Raw genomic sequence first — 22,584 nt, 5'->3', positions numbered from 1 at the left:
GGGCCCCCGGAGGAAGCGGAGCCTGACTCCTTGAAGACCAGCTTCTCCCTTTGGAGAGAGCCACAGCCTGGGTCGTGACCAAGAAATAAAAAAGAGGGCGCCACTTTCTGTGGCGAGACCCGCCCTATCGGCCGATCCTCCCGCTCGCAGGCGCCCTCCCCTCCCAGGCCGAGCGTGGCGCTGCGGACCCACAGTGGCCCAGACGCGGCGGGTGGGGAGCTGCCCCGAGCCGGGGTGGGGAGGAAGGGAGGGGTGGGCCCGCGGTCACGTGAGCCGGGCCAGCTGTTAGCGGGGGGTGGCAGGGCGCGGGCGCCCAGAGTCTAGGGTGGGGGAAGCGCCGGCGGCCGCCTCCGCCACTGCAGCTGCAGCTTCGGATGCGGCCGCAGTGATCGCGGCAGCGGCAGCACACGCACCCTCGGCGGCCGCAGCATCCGCACCGCAGAGCCGAGCCCGGAGCCCGCCGCCCGGCAGGTGAGACGCAGGCCCCGACTCAGGAGCGCAGGGCGTTTGCAGCCACCGCTGCCGCTGCGGCTTTGCTCCCCCTTCCCCCATGGCGGTCTCCCATTCCTTGTCGCCTTCCGCTTTCCCCCCAACCCTGCGGGTAGCACTCCTCAGGGCCGAATCCCCGAGGGTGCTGGCTGGGGCGGCCTGGGGCCTCCGGGGGCTCAGGGGAGAGGAAGCTTCGGGATGCTAGGGTGGGGTGATGGGGGGGAGGGTTGGCTCCGGGAGCACCAGAGAGGGTCGCCCCACCCGGGGCGCGGGCACTGCCGCCAGGTTCGAACCTGGCCCCCGCCCTCCACACCCCAGCCCCATCTCCTAGAACTCCTAGAAAACCCCAAGCCGCTTTTCCTGGCAGCCAAGTTGCTGCCTGGCTGGGGCGTGTGCCTGGGGGCTGGCCACCCGCTACCCCTCGGGCCACTCTCCACCTCGCCGGCTCCCGGGGTCCAGGGCTCGCTCCGGCGCAGCGCGGTGACCCGGTCTGGCACCCTCCCCGGAGGTAACGCACCTGTCGCGGGCGCTCGCCGCGAATATGGCTGCCGGTGGCCCGGCTCTGCCCCCGGCGTTCACCCTGTCCGCGACCGCCGAATCGGGCCCCGGGCCTGCCTTTTCCTGCGCGGCGAACGCGCAGGCTGTTGCTCGGGTTTACACGGACAGCGGGACTTGACCCATCTCCTGCGTGCCGCACCTGGGGCAGTTCTTCGCGGGGCCAGGGCTTGTGAACGCGATGGCGCCACGGCACTTGTAGGTAAAAGGCATTCGTGTATTTCTGAAATGACTGCCCACCTCGGTTTCTCTTTGCCTGCTCCGTTCGCTTGGCTGTCGGGGCGCCGATTATTTGGCGACATCACTTACGAGATCTGAGAAGAATGTGGTCTGCAAAACATGAGAGACGCTTGAACTTTAGAAAATTGCGAAGAACTGGGGCTTAGGGATAAAAATGTCTATTAACTCATGTGCGTCTTATGAAGATGTCATTTGCCCTGACTCAAAGTTGACTTGGTAGGGTTCTGTTAAATAATATGGCCTTTATGGATTTTCTCTTTAATTCTAGTTTGTAGTGTCTTGAATAACCCTTGTGTCCAGTTTTCTGGTGGTGGTGGTTGTGGTTGTGTCTGTGTGTTTGGGGGAGGGGGGAGACTGTATTCCAAGCCTGGCTAGAAGATGCATCAGTTGCCGAGGAGACCTGTGTTAATTCAAAATGGCAGCATGAAAAATCAGGCTGGGAGGAAGCAGCACAGACTACAACCAACATCAGCTGCCCCCTGACTTAAGCCTTGGTGAGAGGATCAGCTGGAGAGTAAGGTTCTCCTGGGCATTGGAAACCCTGGTGGCATAGTGATTAAGTACTATGGCTGCTAACCAAAAGGTCAGCAGTTTGAATCCACCAGGTGCTCCTTGGAAACTCTATGGGGGACAGTTCTCTCTCCTATAGCGTCACTGTAAGTCAGAGTCGACTCAATGGCATTGGGTTTGGTTTTATTGGTTTTGGGCATTGCTGCAGCCAGCACTGAGGGTAGAGGGTGATTCTTGTAGCAGGCTAGATTTTAGGGTGCTGCTGTAATTATTTCCTCTAACTTATCAAAAGCTGGTGCAAAGACCTCTGGGATTTTGATCTAATTTTCCACAGGCTCAACCAGAGTCAATTTATGTGACTGCTGTACTCTGTTTGATGCATAACTTCAGTGTTGTTTTGTATCTACAAGTGGCTCTTAAAAGAGATGAGTGTATAGTGTAAATATCCAAAAAGAGTACACATACCAAATACCAGGTTCTCAGAGCAAGTTTCATTGGAATAACTGAATTAGCACCATGAGCAAGCACCCAGGCACCAGAGAACGGCAAATTCTTGAAAGGTGACTCATTCAGGGATTTTTTTTTTTTTTTTCTTAACAGCATTTCTTTCCTTTTTCTCTGCTGTGTGGCCAGCCATCTTCTCATTTAGGAAAGAGGGGACGAATGCTTTGGGAATAATGGAATCAAGGAAGATTAACACAGAGGTCAGGAGTGACAGCTGGAAGCAGCCTGAGAGAGCATTGCTGTCACCCTCATTTTTTACAGCCTGGGAGGCTGAAGCCAGTGGGGTGAAACGACTGCCCAAGGTCATAGATCAGCGGGCTGGTAACTGGCAGTGAGGACTGAAATCTAGTTCAGGGTTCCACTTGCCACCTTTCAGAGCTTGAGAGGAAAAGGCAAACCTGTCATTATTAGAATGGCAAACACTTTGAGCAACATGGAACCAAACATGAATTAAAAAATCTATTGGTAGTTCAAATCAGTGACTACATCGTAGTTTTCTAATTCAAGCCCATTTAACTGCTTAAGTTGTGGCCACCTGATCACATTCCTCAGTGACTAGAAACCCGTTGTCATGGAGCTGATTCTGACTGGTAACAACCCCATGTGTAGAACTGTGCTCCATTGAGTTTTCAGTGGCTGGTTTTTCAGAAGTAGATCACCAGGCTTTTCTTCTGAGGTGCCTCTGGGTAGGTTCAAACTGCCAGCCTTTTGGTTAGTAGTCCAGTGTTTAACAGTTTGCGCCACCCAGGGACCCAGTGACTAGACTGCTCCTATATTTAAGAAAGAAAACCGTAATTTTAGACAAAATCTTTGAGGCAAGAATTGCATTCTTGGATTAAAAGAAAAAAAAGTTGCTTGTACTTGTGGGAACCTATTAGGAGAGTTACTTTTTTCAGTAAACCAAAAAGGGACATATACTTGTTGTAGACAAGTCGATTCTGACTCAGAGTGACCCTACAGGACAGATTAGAACTGCCCTTATAGGGTTTCCAGGGAGTGGTTGGAGGATTTGAACTGCTGACTTTTAGGTTAGCAGCTAAGCCCTTAACCACTGAGCAACCAGTGTTCCAAAGGGACATGTAATAGCTTTTTAAATGTATCTGATTTTAAGTAAAAGTAAATAACAAGCCTAATTTTAAAATAGCTTTGAAGCAGCACTGAAGACAGGATTCTTTTGTAATTCGAGTTCTTCTCTGAGTCACAGTCCAGTAATCCCAGAACTACTAAAACCCGCCAAAACCAAACCTGTTGCCATTGAGTCAATTTAGACTCATAGGAACCCTGTAGGACAGAGTAGAACTGCCCTATAGGGTTTCCAAGGAGTGGCTGGTGGATTCAAACTGCTGACCTTTTGGTTAGCAGCCAAGCTGTTAACCACTACGCCATCAGGGCTCCCCAGAGCCACTAAAGCAGAACTAAAATTTGTGCTTGGGTTAGTGTGTATGCAGAGGTGGTGAAGGTATGAAAAATATTTCTTCTGGGTGGTCTGTGCCTTCACAGCCCACAATCCACAGAGGGAGAAGGTGGATGGAACACAGGAACAGGGAGACTATTTCGAGAGTTGAGTAGGTAGGAGCTAGGTGTGGGTAGATGGATAGGTGTGTTGGAGTAAAGACAGATACTGATGGGACATGTGCTAGTCTTAAAAACATAACTTGTATTAGAGCATGAATGTGAAGACATACATCAAAGATATTTAAAATAACTTTTAATATAAGAACCTCACAATTTACATTCATTGTAGAATAAAAAATACTGATAAGCGAAAGTTATTTTAAAAAAATCACCCAGAATTCCCCCGCCCCCATACCGCCCTCCAGCAATAATCAGTCAGTATGAAAATTTGAGATCATTTTCAGTGAAGTGAGCATCTAGGTCTGTGCTAAGTCCCTGGGTGTTAGAAACACTTAAGCGCTAGACTACTAGCCAAAAGGTTGGAGGTTCGAACCCACCAGAGGTGCCTCTGACAGCCCTAGTGATCTGCTTCGGAAATGTCACAGCCTTGAAAACCGTTTGGAGCAGTTCTACTGTGCACACATGGAGTCTCCATGAGTCAAAATTGACTCGATGGCAACTAATAGCAGCCACGTGTGGCTATTCAGCACTTGAAAAATGACTGTTCTGAATTGAGATGTGCTGCAAGTATAAAACGCACACCAAATTTTGAGAATTTAATATGAAAAAGAATGAAAAATTTTTCATTAATAATTTTTATGTTGATTGTATTTGAAATAAAATTTTGGATATATGGGGTTAAATAAGAAGCCCTATTGGTACAGTGGTTAAACAGCTCAGCTGCTAACCAAAAGGTCAGCGGCTCAAACCCACCAGCTGCTCAGTGGGAGAAATGTGCCAGTCTGCTTCCATAAAGATTACAGCCTCGGAAAGCCTATGAGGCAGTCCTGCTCTGTCCTGTAGGGTTGCTATGAGTCAGAATCGACTTGACAGCAATGGGTTGGGTTTGGGTTAAATGAAATATATTATCAAAAATAGCTTCTCCAATTTCTTTTTAGCTTCTTAAATGTGGCTACTAGAAAATGTAAAATTACGTACGTGGCTTGCGTTTGTCTTGCATTATGTTTCTCTTGGACATCACTGGTCTGGGTCCTTGAGAAGAAGTGAAGGTTGGTTGAGGTGTGTGATGCTGTTTGGAAAACTGGGCATGTAAGGAGAGAGAAGCTTGAAAGCAAACTGGAGGTGGGATAGGATGGATAGGACTGCAGGGGGTGAGCGATCAGGGCGACGTTGTAGATGGCAAGGGTGAGCACTTAGCGGGCTGGGACTGCTGAGTTATGTAACTCTATGAAGCAGAAATAGCATGTCATGTGGGGATCCAGGATTCAGAGTCAGCAGAATCCAGGTGGGCAGAGGTTATGGTGGCAGTAACAAGATGGTGAAACAGCAGCGCTGATAGAACTGCTCAGTACATTGGAAAGTAATTGTTAACTCTCTCCAAATTCTGATATATTTTCACATGCAAAATGAGACAAATGCATCCCAATAGAAAGAAAGGGCCCACATTGCAAGTGAGGGGGCCTGGGTTCTGGCTGCGATCCCACCTCTAATTAGTAACGTGGTCTTAAGTAAGTCACTTACCAAGTCATTTTTCAGTCTCCTCTTGGTAAAATGGGATAAACAAGAGCTGCCCACCAACTTCATTAGGTGTTTTCCGTATGGTGGATTAGAAAACACAGGGGATTATTATAGTTTACATTGATTTTATGAAAACACTACACACTGAGATAACTTTTACTTATTTGTGCGTAAGAGAACCATCCAACTAACCATACACGCCAAAAAACCAAACTAAAACAAAACCCAGAAAATCAACTTTCCTCTGGTTCTGCCAGTAGAAATGCTCTTACTGATTCCATAGAAGCTGACCTCATTTCTTTCTTACCCTTGGTTTTAATAAAACTCTTGCTGTCCTGAACATCTGAGTGGGTGGGCACATTCAGGGATGCATCAGCACACATTTTTTTTTCATATGTGAAAGCAACACAGAGTGTTCGTAAAAGGTATGGACATTTTTATTTAAGGGACCTTTACATTTAGTTCACTATGCCCCTAGCTTAGGATTTTCCCCTACAGGTAGAAAAAATTGCGTATTTGTCAAAGTACGCGCAAAGAGTATCAACCTTCCTATTTCCTTTCCTCTCTCTCTTCCTACGTTTTGTTACCTGGGGGTTGACGGTAGCAATAAATGAGTTTACAGACATGAAAACTTCAAGCCCAGTGCTTAACAGCCCACTTTTTCCTTCGATCCCAGTGAGTTGGATATCAGTTAAGGGGATTAAAAAAAAAAAGTACAAGTAATCTAATAAAGCAATTTAAATTGTGAATTGATATCTCTAAAAAGAGTCTAATTTTATCTTTAAAAAGCAACTACGTAACAAATATCACCTTAAATTTGTTAGACTTGGCCACATTACCTGAAGTTCCTTTTTTCTCACACCCATACCAAGATTGGATATTATCAAACTTAAATATTTTTAATCTCATGTCTTTAAATGGTACCTTATTTGACTTTGTAGTTCTTTAATTATGAGTGATATTGAGAAATTAAAAAAAAAAGTATTTTGCCAAGTATTTTGGCTATTTGTTTTTCTTCAAAACTGGTGTTTATATGCTTTGCACATTTTTCTGTTGGGCTGGTTATTTTTTTCTTACTGATATGTAACAGCTGTTACTATATTAAGGAGATTATCCTCTTGCCATTTGTGTTGCAAACATATTTCTTAGTTTTTCCTTTTTTAAATTTTTGCCCTGCCAAGAAGCTTCGAACTATTTTATAATTAAATCTATCAGTATTTTCCTTTGTTACTTACGGTATATATTTATTTTGACCTGCTTAGATAGTCTGTCTCTTCTTGGGTATTATTTTATACCCACATGTTTGTCTTGCATTTTTACGGTTGCATTTTGTAAACATTTAAATTTTTGAGTTAAAATAATTTATTTTGGATAGTTGACAGCACTGGGTTTTTTTCAGGATCTGGACAGACTTTTTTTTTTTTTCTTTCCTCATCCCAAATTACCAGTTATCCTAACACCATTTATTGTCTCATACATCTTTTCACCTTGATTTCAAATTCAGCCTTTATCATATATTAATTCATCATATGCTAATTTGCTACACTATATATAGGGTCGCTATGAGTCGGAATCGACTCGACGGCACTGGGTTTGGTTTTTTTTTGGTATATAGTATTGTGGGAGCCCTGGGGTGTAGTGGTTAAGAGCTCAGACTGCTAACCAAAAGGTTAGCAGTTTGAATCCACCAGCCAGTCCTTGGAAACCCTGTAGTGTTCTACTCTGTCCTGTAAGTTCGCCATTAGTTGGAATTGACTCGATGGCAACAGGTCAGGTTATAGTGTTGTGGATCGCATTGTGTCCCCCCAACAGTTATGTTGAAGTCTTAACCTGTGTACTTGTGTATATGACACTGTTTGGAAATTGGGGTTTTCTTTCGTTATGTTTATGAGGTCCTACTAGAGTAGAATGAGTCCTAAACCTAATCCCTTTTGAGTGGTGTCTTATAAAAAGAGCAAAATAGATACAGACACACAGGGGGAAGAGACCATGCAAGGAACCATCTACCAGCCAAGAAATGCCAAGGAATGGCTGGGGCTACTGAAAAGAAGGAACCCACCCCTAGAGTCAATGTTCTGATTTGGACTTCTAGCCTCTAAAACTCTGAGACGATAACTTTCTGTTCTTTAAAGCCACCCACTTTGTGGTATTTTGTCATGGCAGCCCTAGGAGACTAGGACATTCAGGTATATATCAGGAGCCTCTACTCTGCTGATATGATTATTCTTGTACCAGTACCATACTGTTTTAATTATCAAAACTTTATAATATGGTTTAATACTGTGTAGGGCTAGTATTTTTTTTTTTTTTTTTTTAGGGCTAGTATTAGGTGGTAGGTATATCCTTTTACATCATTCTGTGCCTCTCTTCTACCCTCACTGTCATGCCTCATTAGTTTTCATTTCTGAAACTTCTTGGCTATTCCCACATACCCTTTTCATGTGAACTTCAGGATCATTTTTGTTAGATTTTTCTCCAGAAGTCCTAGTGGCATATTGATTGCTGCCGTATTGACTCCAGAGATTAATTTAGGGAGGACTGACACCTCCATGTAGCGTTGAATCGTCCCAGCAAAGAACCCTTTCCTATGTTCCCATAAAGCCCTACATTGAAATTTTGTGCATTTTTCTCCAGCAAACTATCAGAACCCCTGTAAAGAAAACTACAGCGCTCCAGTCATAGGCATAGAGAAAAACTCATGCCAATTGAAAGATGCTCCCTGCCCTTGCTTGAGAAGTTGGGGTCAGGGCAACCTGCTGGTTAAGAGCATTCCCTTTAGAGTCTGAATTCCTACTCCATTTCTTTGTTTTTATATGACTCTGGGCAAGTTTCTGAAACCACATTTAGTCTCAGTTTTTTTTCATCTGTAAAATGGGGTAATAATACTCTGTGTGATGGGGTTATTGTGAAGTTAAGTGATACATATACATACATATATACATATAAGTGTATATAGGTATGTATGTATGTTGGCAGTTTATATCCACCAGCCACTCCTTGAAACCCTATGGGGCAGTTCTACTTTGTCTTACAGGGTTGCTATGATATGAGTCGGAATAGACTTGATGGCGGCAGTTTTGGTGGTTTTATATATACACCTGAGCATGTTATTAAGCACATCGTAAATGCTTAATACCTGTTTGATTTTATGATTATGATTATTCTACCCCCTGTCAAATTAATCCGTAAGTTCTGTATTATTTCTGTTGAAGGCCCAAAGGGACTCTGGAGACATTTTATCAATTTTTTTAAAAGTCCAACTTAGGAAATAAATAAGTGGAAGAGCCAAGAAATTTATAGAAGAGTCATTGAGGGTGAAATAGGGTATGTACTTGCTGTGTCTCTGAGGCAGATTGGCCACACACCCCTAGCACTTTGTGTCTGTCCTGTATTAGGTGATAGGTGTATCCTTTTCCATCATTCTGTGCCTCTCTTCTACCCTCACTCTCATGCCTACCTCCTGTTCGGGCCTGATATGGAACATTCTTCTTGGCAGCGCTCAGGGATGGATATGACCCCCTTGTGGGTAAGAAGGGTTGGCTAAGACCATGTTCTGTCATTCCTTTTTTGAAGTACCCGAGATCCAAGAGGGCCAGAAGTGATGTATATGTCAGTCACATCCCTCCCGCCAAAGCTCCCAGCATCATCAGGGATCCCGCCCGCGTCAGAGTTGGAGCTGAATGTAATGGGATGTAATGTCAGGGAGCCCAGTCAGGGTGACTGCAAAGGAAGGAGCATGAGATAGTTCATGTTTTCTTCTCTTCCTCTTTTCCTGTGCTTAATGGTTATCTATTTAACCTAAATCTTTCAGTGCTTATTCTGCTCCCCTAAGATGAGCTAGACATCTTTGAAAGCTTCCGTAAGTACTTCTCATCACTGTTTTAAATCATGTTACTGCCCTCCTTTCTTGGTTGTGTACATGAGTACTTCTTCTAGATGATAAAGACCTTGAGAACCACTTTTTAGCTTAATTTTTCATCAGGGCTGAACATAGTGCTTGCAGGTGGTGGTGGTGATTTGTGTAAACTGCTTTTGAGTCATGCCCAACTCAAGGCGACCCCAGGTGTTACAGAGTAGAACTGCTCCATAGGGGTTTTGTTGGCTGTAATCTTTTTAAGACACTGGGTGAGTTTGAACCACCAGCCTTTAGGTTAGTAGTCAAGCACAAACCATTTGTGCCACCGAGATTCCTTTGTAGGTGGTGGTGGTTGTTAGGTGCTGTTGAGTTGGTTCCGACTCATAATGACCCTATGTACAACAGAACGAAACACTGCCTGGTCCTGCACCATCTTTACCATCGTTGCTATGTTTGAGTCCATTGTTGCAGCTAATCCGTCTTGTTGAGGGTCTTCCTCTTTTTTACTGGCCGTCTGCTTTACCAAGCATAATGTCCTTCTCCAGGGACTGGTCCCTCCTGATAACATGTTCAAAGTATGTGAGATGAAGTCTCACCATCCTCGCGTCTAAGGAGTGTTCTGGCTGTATTTCTTCCAAGAGAGACTTGATCATTCTTGTGGCAGTACATGGCATATTCAATATTCTTTGCCAACACCATAATTCAAAGGCATCGATTCTTCTGGCTTCCTTATTCATTGTCCAGCTTTTGCATGAATATGAGGCAATTGAAAACATCATGGCTTGGGTCAGGAGCACATTAGTCCTCAAGGTGACATCTTTGCTTTTTAACTCTTTAAAGAGGTCTTTTGCTGCACATTTGCCCAATGCAACACGTCCTTTGATTTCTTGACTGCTGTTTCCATGGGCATTGATTGTGGATCCAAGTAAAATGAAATCCTTTACAACTTCAGTATTTTTTCTGTTTATCATGATTTGTTCATTGATCTAGTTGTGAGAATTTTTGTTTCCTTTATATTGAGATATAATCCATACTGAAGGCTGTAGTCTTTGCCCCATGTCAGTAAGTGCTCCAAGTCCTTCAAGTCCTCTTCACTTTCAGCAAGCAAAGTTGTGTCATCTGCATATCACAGGTTGTTTATGAGTCTTCCTCCAGTTCTGGTGCCCCTTTCTTCATGTAGTTCAGCTTCTTGGATTATTTGCTCAGCATACAGGTTGAATAAGTATAGTGAAAGGATACAACTCTGACGCACACCTTCCCTGATTTTAAACCATGCAGTATTCTCTTTGTTCTGTTTGAACAACTGTCACTTGGTTTATGTATAGTTTCTGCATGAGCACAATTAAGTGTTCTGGAATTCCCATTCTTTGTAAATATTATCCATAATTTGTTATACCTGCACAGCCTCATGCCTTTGCATAGTCAATAAAACACAGGTAAACATCTTTCTGGTATTCTCTGCTTTCAGCCAAGATCCATCTGATGTCAGCAATAATCTCTATCATTCCACATCCTCCCCTGAATTTCTGGCAGTTCTCTGTCAATGTACTGCTACAACTGCTTTTGAATTATCTTTATCATTTTTTCACTTGCGTATGGTATTAGTGATATTGTTCAGTAATTTCTGCATTCCGTTGGATCACCTTTGTTTGGAATGGGCATGAATATGGATCTCTTCCAGTAGTTTGGTCACATAGCTGTCTTCCAAATTTCTTGGCATAGATGAGTAAGCACTTGCAGTGGTACATTTGTTTGTTGAAACAATTGGTATTCCGTCAGTTTCTGGAGCCTTGTTTTTCGCCGATGCCTTCAATGCCTTCTTTCTTCAGTACCATTGGACACAGGCATCAAATTGACTACATGTGTCGGGGGAGATGATGGAGAAGCTCAATATCATCAGTCAGAACAAAGCTAGGGGCCCACTGTGGAACAGACTGCCAATTGCTCATACGCAAGTTCAAGTTGAAGCTGAAGAAAATTAAAACAAGCCCACAAAAACCAAACTATGACCTTGAGTATATCCCACCTGAATGTAGAGACCATATGGAGAATAGATTTGGGGCATTGAACACTGATGACTAAAGATCAGATAAGTTGTGGGATGACATCAAGGACATCATATATGAAGAAAGCAAAGGTCATTAAAAAGACCAAAAAAAAGACCAAAATGAATGCCAGAAGAGACTTTGAAAATTGCTCTTGAACATAGAATAGCTAAAGCAAATGGAAGAAATGATGAAGTAAAAGAGCTGAACAGAAGATTTTAAAGGGAGACTTGAGAAGACAAAGTATTATAATGAAATGTGGAGAGACCTGGAGTTAGAAAACCAAAAGGAAAGAATACACTTGACATTTCTCAAGCCAAAAGAACTGAAGAAAAATTCAAGCCTCAAGTTGCAATATGGAAGGATTCTATAGGCAAGAAATTGAACAATGCAGAAGGCATCAAAAGAAGATGAAAGGAACACAGAGTCACTGTACCAAAAAGAATTGGTCAACATGCAGCCATTTCAGGAAGTAGCATATGATCAAGAATGGTACTGAAAGAACTCCAAGCTTGTAGGTGGTTAGGGACTGAAAATATATGTCAGTGATTCATCTGACTTCTTAAAAATCCTAATTTAAAACCCTTCTGAATATCTTCCCCCTCTTTATCTTAAAGGAAAACTCCTGTATATGTGTGTTTTATTGTGTTTGACAGTGCCTTAATGACCTGAAAGAATTACTGCAGTGTTTTAAAGTGTTCTCCTTAAGCACTGAAGTAATCAGATTATTATTTTAATAATTAAAAAGCATATAAAGTTATATGAGTTTGCTTATAAAATGTAAAACTACATCACTAGATTCGTAAAATTTAGAGATTCTGTCTTTATGTCTGTCCCCACCCTTACTCCCATCTCCACTCTCAGATATTAATCCTTGTTCCAGGTCTTTTCATATCTACATACAAATTCATTCTCTCTCTCTCTCTATATGTATATATGTCCATACACACACATATACCTATAAACAAAAAGTATATGCTTTAATTTATATAAATGTATATGTATACATACATATAAATGTATATGCATATGTTGTTGTTAGGTGCTGTGGAATTGGTTTCAACTTATAGCAACCCTGTGTACAACAGAAGAAAACACACTGCCCGGTCCTATGCTATCCTCACTATCCTTGCTGTGTTTGAGCCTGTCGTTACAGCCACTGTGTCAATCCATCACCTTAAGGGAATTTTCCTTTTTCACTGGCGCTCTGCATTACCAAGCATAATGTCCTTTTCCAGGGGCTAGTCCCTCCTGGTACCATGTCCAAAGTATGAGATGAAGTCTCTCCATCCTCGCTTCTAAGGTGCATATTGGCCGTACTTAAGAAAGACTTGATTGTTCTTGCGGCAGTTCATGGTATATTTGATATTCTTCACCAGCACCATAATTCAAAGGCATCAGTTCTTCTGCCTCCCTTATCCATTGTCCAGCTTTTGCATGCATATGGGGCAATTGAAAATTCCATGGCTTGGGTCAGGTGTACCTTAGTCCTCAAGTGACTTCTTTGCTTTTTAACACTTTAAAGAAGTCTTTTAAAGAGAGAGATTTCCCCAGTGCAACATGCTGTTTGATTTCTTGACTGCTGCTTTCATGGGCATGGATTGTGGATCCAAGTAAAATGAAATTCTTTACAAATTCAACATTTTTTCTGTTTCTCATGATGTTGCTTATTGATCCAGTTGTGAGGATTTTTGTTTTCTTTATGTTGAGATGTAATCCTTACTGAGGGCTGTGGTCTTTGATCTTCATCAGTAAGTGCCACAAGTCCTCTTCACTTACAGCAAGCGAGGTTGTGTCATCCGCATAAAGCAGGTTGTTAATGAGGCTTTCTCCAACCCTGATGTAGCTTTCTTCTTCATATAGTCCAGCTTCTGAGATTATTTGCTGATCATATAGATTGAATAAAATTTGGTGAAAGGATACAACCCTGGCACCCACCTGTCCTGATTTTAAACCATGCAGTGTCTACTTGTTCTGTTCGAACAACTGCCTTTTGGTCTGTGTACAGGTTCTACATGAGCACAACTAAGTGTTCTGGAATTCTAATTCTTCACAATGTTATCCATAATTTGTTATGATCCACACAGTCAAATGCCTTTACATAGTCAGTAAAACACAGGCAAACATCTTTCTGGTATTCTCTGCTCTCAGCCAAGATCCATCTCATATCAGCAATGATATTTCTTGGTCCACATCCTCTCCTGAATCTGGTTTGAATTTCTGGTTCCTTGTTGATATACTGCTGTAAGCCATTTTGAATTATCTTCAGCAAAATTTTACTTGCTTGTGAGATTAATGATACTGTTTGATAATTTCCGCATTCTGAGGGATTACCTTTCTTTGGAATGTGCACATGTATGGATCTCTACCATTCACTTGGCAAGGTAGTTAGTTGTCTTCCAAATTTCATGGCATAGACCAGTGAGCACATCCAGTGTTGCATTTTATGTAGTGTGTTGTGTATTATGCATATACACACTAATGTATTCATATGTATGTATATAGGTTCCTTTTTGATAACAAAATGAGACAAACTGCCCAATGGTAAAACACAGCAAATAGCTCTAGACATTTACAAAGTAAGTAGCTTTTATTTCCATTTTGCTAGGCATAAAGTAACCCTTTGGTTTCACATTTTCAGGATTTACATCTTTATTACTTTGTTTCTTCTGTAGAAAATGAATATTTAGATTTTTATTATAGGTACAGAGAGTTAAGTGGCCAAAAACTATTATTTTAAGAATGGCTGGGAGGGTATTTTTTTCATTCCACTTTACAGAATTAACAGGTACGTATCAAATCACATTAATGGGAAAATATCAGAATAGACAATGCACTATTTAGATGGGAGAGGAAAACAGATGGTGGGAATAGGAAGGTCATAATTCAGAGCAACCTTGCCAAATTGGTGGACACAATGGCGGCAATGTCAGAAATGAGAGCAGAAGGAAATGAGACGACCTTAGATGTGGCTAGCTCAGTAGTTCCCAGATCTTTCCCACAGGGAATGCTTTTTGCAGCTGACCTCATGCCTGCCTGTTTCAAACACATTCTTCTTTCTTTATCTCCATTATCATTACACTCTCAGGACTCTGTTCTTTAAGAACGAGTTAAGGCAGTAAACCTTTCTTAAATGTTTTCTTTCTAGACACTCCATATATTATCTCATTTAATCCCCATAACAACAGTACGTGGCAGACATCTTGGCCACATTTTACAGATGAAGAATCTAATAAGTGGAGGAACTACCCCCAGAATCCCAGTCTATCTGACTCTTTGTTAAAAAGCCACACTGTAACCTCTAAGAGTGATTATCCTGATTATACCAGTCCAACCTATATCATTAATGCGATGCAAGTCATTTTCTTTTTATTATTATGAAAGATGCAACACTATATTCAACCTGCCATGTATTAGGAGAACATTTTCCTAACAGTGAACTTGATCTGACTATATTTTTCTAATTTGGCTAGATGGAGTGAAAAACAAATCCTACTTAGCTGTTTTTTTTTTTTTTTATTTTATTCTTGTATCCAGGAGGAATATTCACAGAGTGCTACTCAACTCACCTGCCTTCCTTCTCCCTCAGCTCTAAAAGAGCCCTGGAAAAATAGATGTGCATGCAGCCTGGGTTTTTAAAGTAGAACACTTTTTAAAATGTACCAGAGCAGCTGGCAGAGGATCACTGGGTGTGGCGGAGCTTTTGCAGCGATCCTTGAATACATGTGTATCCCAGCATTGAATGTACACAGACTAAATCATGAGCCCTTTATCTCTGCACCATGATTTTTCAAATGCCTAAATTAGAGCCTGTCGTCTTTGGAAACATACAAACCCATAGAAGTGTTACTCAATTCCTAACATACATTCATTACATATTTCATATTTTTCCCCATTAACTACAATTACCATTTTGGGGGGGTGTCCATGAAATTTTTTGACATTAAAAAACTGAGGAACATGCAAGAATACTTTGTATCATAGAGTGCATTCTAGACTGACTTGAATCCTTTTGTAAAATGACCAATGACCCACTAATTTATTCTAGGAATAAATGTAGATTTTGGAGTGTAACATTTCATTTGGGAATAGAAAACTATACCTTTCTTTAGCTGTTAGTTTGTTATATGAGATCAAAGAAAAATCTCTATGCAAAATTGAGACATTAAATTAGAGATTGCCCTTTAGTTCCTACGTCCCATTTTGACCATATCTTACAAATGAGGTAGAATTGAATGGGGCCAAAAGATGAATTTGTTTGCCATGACTGAGCTGTGTGTGTCTGTTTCTCTACTCCCACCCCTCACCCCCAGTTTCTGCCCCATTGCAAGGCCCCATTTATTAGCTACAGTGAGTTTGGATAACATTATTTTCATTGTAACTCTTCCTTATCTTTTTTTTTTTTGTGGCTTAAAATTTCCATCACAAATTCTACATTTTCATGTAGAAAATATGAAAATCCGTTAATATATAGACAAATGAAGAAATTGTTCACAGCCATGTGACTCAGATACTATCATTCTTAATATTTTGTTGTATTTCTTTATGATCTTTTCCCATCATTTAGATAATATACGTAATGTGAATGATACCATATAAATATTTTTGTGACGTTTTTTCATTTCTCCAGCATATTTCCATTTTTATTTATATATGTTTCCTGGCTTTCTGTGATATGTGTAGATAACCAATTATAGATAATAAATTTGTTTTGTTTGTTTTTAATTTTATGGTCATGTAAAAATAGCTGTACTTGGAGGAGGGAGTATGGCAGTAAAGGGTCCCATAAATTATCAGGGGTTATGGTCAAGTTCAGTAGTTATCAATTTCCTAGGATCTTGGCTTTTTAATTTTTAAATAGATGTTCTCTTAAACATTTCCCCACTCTACTCACCTAAATTGCAATATTTTTTAGAAAGGAATAATAAACTGGTTTGTGATAATTTCAGCTATTATGGAAAAAATTAGCCGAGAGATATTCTTAATAAGACTTACTGATTTAGAAGTATTCAGCTGCTTGAAATGGCATTTAATTCTTCTGTTTTCTTGCAAATTTTCCATTTCTTTTCAAAGCAGAGAAATCATGATAGTCACCAAAGGACTTACTATTTATCTATTTTGAACAAAAAAGCTTAAAAAAAAAAGCTGGATGGGACTTCATTTCTTTAATGTAGTGAAAAATGCAAAACACTTAAACAACAGTAAGAAATAAAATAAATACATACACTAAATCACAATCTTCCTGATTGTCATATAGTTTGATTTTCTAATTTTAAAGCCAAAGGGTATGAGAAGAGACTCCTGCTTATCCTACCAGTGGAGGGAAACTAAAACCTCCCTCTCTCAAGTTAACCAGAGATGGGCTTCACCCCCCTTCATCTGTAAGGCAGTGGGTGGAGCCAGAATGTGAACAAGGGTCTGTGTGTCTCTAAAGCCTGTCATTCTCTTGCTCCTATACGCAAGGGTCTGCAGGACCAGACTGGCATTGTAAATGAGTACAACTGACCTGACATTAAAAGAGAGAGAGAGAGAGAGAGCACTCGTGTGCCAGCGATCAATAGCACGTGGGTGAGGATAGGCAGGGTTTTCCCTGACCTCAGTGTCATGGAGTGGAGGGAACCATGGAGAGTACAAGCCCCATGAGAGGGGCCACCACTCACTGCAGCCATGGTGTTGTAGAAGAATGGGGGCCAAGTATTGCCAGATCTTTTGAGTTTTCAAGAGAAGCCCGGCACCTGCGTTTCTGTGGGAAATCTCTTGATTTTAAAATGTTAACTGCTAATTCAGGTTTTTGAGAAGCCCCGTCTAGGGCAACACTGTGGGCTGCTACCCTATCCCACACCATGCCACCCGGAAGTATGCCAGCTGAGAACTGGCACTGACGGCTGCAAGGATTTAACTGTCAGAGGGACATATAGCCCTTGACATTAGAGAAAGGGACTATTAAGCAGTTTTGGTGCAAATGGTTAACATGCTTAACTGCTCATCAGGAGGTTGGAGATTTGAGTCCACCCAGACGCACCTCAAAAAAAAAAAAAAAAAAGGCCTGGCAGTCTACTTCTGAAAAATCAGCCACTGAAAACCCTCTGGATCACAGTTCTAGTCCGACACACGTGGGGTTGTCATGAGTCAGAGCCGACTCAGTAGCAACTGAGAGAAAAAAAAAAAAGACATCAAATGACAATGAAGCAAATCCTCAAAAGGTTTGAAAGAGCATTTAGACACCACAGGGGAGCAGCTAAATCCCTGAACGTCTGAACAGATCAGATTTCGACAAAGCAACAGCGTCATCATGTACCCTTCTCTCGTCCCTGTGGCTTGTAATGATTGTGCCCTTGCTGTGTCCCAGGTGGTATTCCAAGCAGTTTATAAGTACTTGCAGGTCTCATATTATCTAAACCTTACCACAGCGCTGGAAGGAAGGTGCTTCCTATCATTATCCCCCTTATGTAAAGGCTTAGAGAAGTGACAGGGCTGAGATTTGAACTCAGGCTGATTCCAAGCCTGCTTGTTGTTGTTAGTTGCCTTCGCATTGGCTCTGGCTCATGATGACCCCGTATATAACAGAATGAAATGCTGCTGGTTCTGTGCTGTCTCCACAATTGTTGGTATGTTTGAAGCCACTTTTGCGACTATTTTGTTGAGATTTTCCTCACTTTCACTTTACCAAACGCAAGGTCCTTCTCCAGTGATTGGTCCCTCCTGATGACACGTCCAAAGTAAGTGAGTCAAAGTCTTGGGACTGTATTCTATGATCCATAGGGTTTTCATTGGCTAATTTTCAGAAGTAGATCACCAGGCATTTCTTCCTAGTCTGTCTTAGTCTGGAAACTGCTGAAACCTGTCCACCATGGGTGACCCTGCTGGTATTTGAAATACCAGTGGTGTAGCTTTCAGCATCACAGCAACACATAAACCACCAGAGTACGACAAACTGACAAGCCTGCATACTCACCTAGTATCCTATGTGGTGTTTCTCCTGTCGGGGAGTTCCTTATTCAATGCATCGAATATTGGAAGCTAGAATTCACTGACCAAAAACAACCCAAACCCGCTGCCATCGCGTCAATTCCGACTCATAGCGACCCTATAGGACAGAGTAGAACTGTCCCATAGAGCTTCCAAGGAGTGCCTGGTGAATTCGAACTGCCAACCTTTTGGTTAGCAGCCATAGCACTTAACCACTACGCCACCAGGATTTGTTGAGCTTTCAATAAAATTTGGTAGAATCCTTATTTCTTTCAGGAAAGGTTAGATGAGCCTGAGCTCATGTATATGACTTTCACCGATTATGGTTTACATTCCAATTTTTGGTTAGTTCCTTTGCCAAACACTTCACTTATTCCTCATGATTTCAATAGCAAATATTCAACAGAAGAATCAATTTACAAATGAGTATCATTTATCCTGTTTTCACTTCAGCAGGTGTGTCAGTAATCTAAAAAATTTATCATTCAGTAATAAAATAGAATGTTTTCTTCTTTGCCTTTCTGGAAGGTGGTAATTCACAGATGTTGAATTTAAACTTGCCCATCCCGCTCAGTAAAGCTGGGAGCGGTAGAGCCTAGGGAATCCTAGGTGGATGTTTGGGTTTCATTTGTTTTTTGCAAATAAAGGCGCTTTGCCACAGTTATTTGTAAGACAGTTAATAAGCCTTTAGCTTATCTAGGCAGTTATATTCTTCCTCTCAGGCAACTCCAGGCTTTCTTATTACTGTATAAGGTGACTGATGAGGGACACTCCATAGCTTCATTGAGATAAAGCGTCAAGACAGTTTGGCAGTCAGGCAGTCAGGTGAAGAAAACCTCTGCCCTGGCTCAGAGTGCTCACGCCCTTCAGTAAGTCCTCAGTGAACTTGAAGACAAAGACCTTTTCTCCCATGCAGCTTCCTCCCTTCTGGTTTAGACATTCCTAAAGCAGTTTCCTAGTTACGGGAGCATAGTACTTCAACCCACAAGGCTTAACTCCAGCCTTCTGTCCCCAGTCAGAGGGGGATATTGGCAGATGTGGCTTCTTTTCAGTGAGCCTCAGAGAAGCACTAATATCCTGTTCCTAGCAGAAAGTCAGGAATCCTAAAAGAATTTTGATAAGAAGGACAATGATGGTTAGAAATTGAGCTTCGGGATACTTCATCCCAGCTGTTGGCACACTATCTAAAGCTGTCCAGTACATGTCCAGCCACATGTGGCTATTTAAATTAAATTAATTAAAAATTCAGTTCCAGAGTTGTAGTAGCCACATGTTAAGTACTCAGTAGCCTCATGTGGCTGGTGACTTCCATATTGGACAATGCAGGTATAGAATATTTCCATCATCTCAGCAAGTTCTGTTGAGCTAAAGGAAAACCGGTGGCTTTTATTGAGACGTGAGTGGAGGTGAGGGAGTGGGGGAAAGTGCCAGCTAATACATAACTTGACTTTTATCACAAAAATACTGGCTACATGATATTTCAATATTTATAAATCTCATCCTTGTCCCAACCTCCAGTCTTTTTTTTTTTAATAATTTTTATTGTGCTTTAAGCGAAAGTTTACAAATCAAGTCAGTCTCTCACACAAAAACCCATATACACCTTGCTACACACTCCCAATTACTCTCCCCCAAGCCCGCTCTCTCCCTCCACTCTCTCTTTTCGTGTCCATTTCTCCAGCTTCTAACCCCTCCACCCTTTCATCTCCCCTCCAGGCAGGAGATGCCAACATAGTCTCAAGTGTCCACCTGATCCAAGAAGCTCACTCCTCACCAGCATCCCTCTCCAACCCATTGTCCAGTCCAATCCATGTCTGAAGAGTTGGCTTCGGGAATGGTTCCTGTCCTGGGCCAACAGAAGGTCTGGGGCCCATGACCGCAGGGGTCCTTCTAGTTTCAGTCAGACCATTAAGTCTGGCCTTATGAGAATTTCCAACCTCCAGTCTTTTAATATCCCCTTTCCTCCAATAGCATACAACATTAAAAGTAATTTCAGTTTGAGAATTTAGAAAGCCTAAATAGGTTATAAAAGGAAAAAGAGAAAAATCTTTGAGTCTGTTTCTTGGAGCCCTGGTGGCGCATTGGTTAAGAGCTTGGCTGCTGAACAAAAGGTCGGCAGTTCGAATCCACCAGCTACTCCTTCGAATTCCTATGGGGCTGTTAGTCCTACCCTGTCCTACAGGGTCACTATGAGTCGGAATCGACTCGACAACAAGTAAATAGATGTAGTGGAGACTACAGGTAAATGCACTTTAAAATATTCTTAACATGTACTTCCTGGGAAATGCTGTCAGTTCAGCCATCTATGGGAGTTAAATTAGAGTGTTCTGTTGATTGGAACTGTTAGTTTATCGCCAACCCCTGGCAAGAATCCTAATTGGCATTTACCACAAAGAAGCTTTATTCAGTGGGTCTATCTTTCATGTTTGTTGCTTTAAAGATTTTTTTGCTTCAGACCCACAGTGAAAGAGAAATGTACCTCAGCCCAGTATGTACACACATTTATATGTGGAAATGTGTATACCTAAATTAAAATTAAAGTTTCTTGTAACAACACTTACCCTTACTATGTGAGATGGATATATTTTTTTCTTGTTTAGTATAGTCTAAATGATACTCATCCTAGCCACTAAAGTGATTTCTTGACCCTGAAGAGGCAGACTGTCCAGTTTAGAAAATACCTGGCTTCAGTTTCAAGCCTATTGCCCAACACCATCCTCCTGACCGAACATCTTCTAGGGTCCCCATGGCTCAGAGGACGGCTTCAGGATTGTAGGTCGAAACAAGCAAGTTAAAAAAAAGGATGCCATCAACCATGGCTCTATTCCTGGATAAACTCTGTGCACTGATTTTAATGCTGGTTTAAGTAGAGTGTAACTATAATAGAAAATCCATTATGAGTTGGTTATTCTCTGCTTTTCAAAGCCCAATATAAATGATTAAAAAATTTTTTTTCATGCTATAAATTTCTCTCAGCATGTATGGTTGGGAGTTAATTGAATTTGCATTTTTTTTCCTTTGTGAAGAAAGAATATGATATCTCATAATGATGTATAAGGTTGTAAAACGAAAAAGAGAAAAATCTTCATCTTTTTCTTATGCTCTGCATGAATAATTTAACAGTTTATAAAAATGTCTATAAACAAAGAATACAAAAGGCATATTTTATCATATAGTATATAGATGAGTTATCTGTTTTTTTTTTTTTTTTTTAAGTCTGAATGCCTGGTTTGTTAGTCAGTATTTTGAGAAATAATAGAAACAGAATTGAGTTTCTTGGAATTACTTTAAGAAGAATTTCAATCCCAGGGTCAGGAAAGAGTTGACTTTCTGATTGTCTAGTTTTTCTGTTTTACCTGTCAGTTAGAAAACTGTGGGTTCCTGTTCACTATTTGTGTGAATAATTGTTACTAATGAAAATTTGTATACTCCTTGAGTAACCCTAAATTTAGTAGACTGTAAAAAAAAAAGTAAAAGAAAATATCAGAGAATAACTGTAATGCTGAGTAAAATATTTCATCCCAGTTATTGGTATAAACAGTTAACCTACTTGGCTGCTAGCTGTAAGGCCGAGGGTTCGAATCTACCCAGAGGCATGTGAGAAGAAAGGCCTGGTGATCTGCTTCTGAAAAATTACCTGTCTGAAATCCTGTGGGGCACAGTTCTGCTCTAACACACATGGGGTCAATACAAGTTGAAGTTGACTCAGTGGGCAACTGGTTTTTAAATAATTCAAATAGGAATTTGATCCTTTTTAAATTTTAAATGAGTCAGGAAATAGAAGTAGAACCAGGTTTCTCTTTCAAATAAAATTCCTACATAGGTAATCTCTCCTGGGTTTACTTTTATATCCTTTTTGTAATTAAAAAAAAAAAGTATAAATACTATGGGAACACTAGAAATAAAAGGAAAATATGAAAAAGCAAAAATAATTCAATTTAATGGGAAAAAAGATGAAAAATTCAAATATGAAAAAAGAGATTAATGCTACCACTTAATATTCTGGGTACATTTCCTTTCAGTCTTTTTCTATGCAGAGCTTTACATAATTAAGATCATTTGTTTTAGAACAGTCTTTTTCCACCTGAAAATCCTAAGTGTTTCTCTACAAATATATTTTTAGTGATCTTATAGTATTCATCATCAATGGATGTAAACATACATTATTAGCTATTTTGTTGATGCTGGACAATTAGGTTTGGATCAGATTTTCAACTCTTCATATTTCTGATCATTTCTTTAGGTAGATACGTAGAACTGGAATTACTTGTCAATCCCCCTGTCTCCTCCCTGTCATAGCCAACTTGTTTGAAAAGGTGTCTC

The 22,584-nt window shown here is 41.1% G+C and overlaps 1 protein-coding gene across 1 annotated transcript in view; it reads left to right on the top strand.

Moving 5' to 3' along the window:
- Positions 1-284: 284 nt before the first annotated feature.
- Positions 285-22,584, top strand: part of SCRN1 (secernin 1) — a 78,788-nt gene continuing 56,488 nt past the window's right edge. The window contains exon 1 of the mRNA XM_049894048.1: positions 285-471. The gene's annotated coding sequence lies outside the window, so the exon portion shown is untranslated. The remainder of the gene's footprint in view (positions 472-22,584) is intronic.

This window comes from Elephas maximus, chromosome 8 (assembly GCF_024166365.1).
Source record: "Elephas maximus indicus isolate mEleMax1 chromosome 8, mEleMax1 primary haplotype, whole genome shotgun sequence".
Classification (NCBI taxonomy): Eukaryota; Metazoa; Chordata; class Mammalia; order Proboscidea; family Elephantidae; genus Elephas; species Elephas maximus.
Note: the sequence above shows the minus strand (reverse complement) of the source record. Positions and strands in the feature narration are given on the sequence as shown.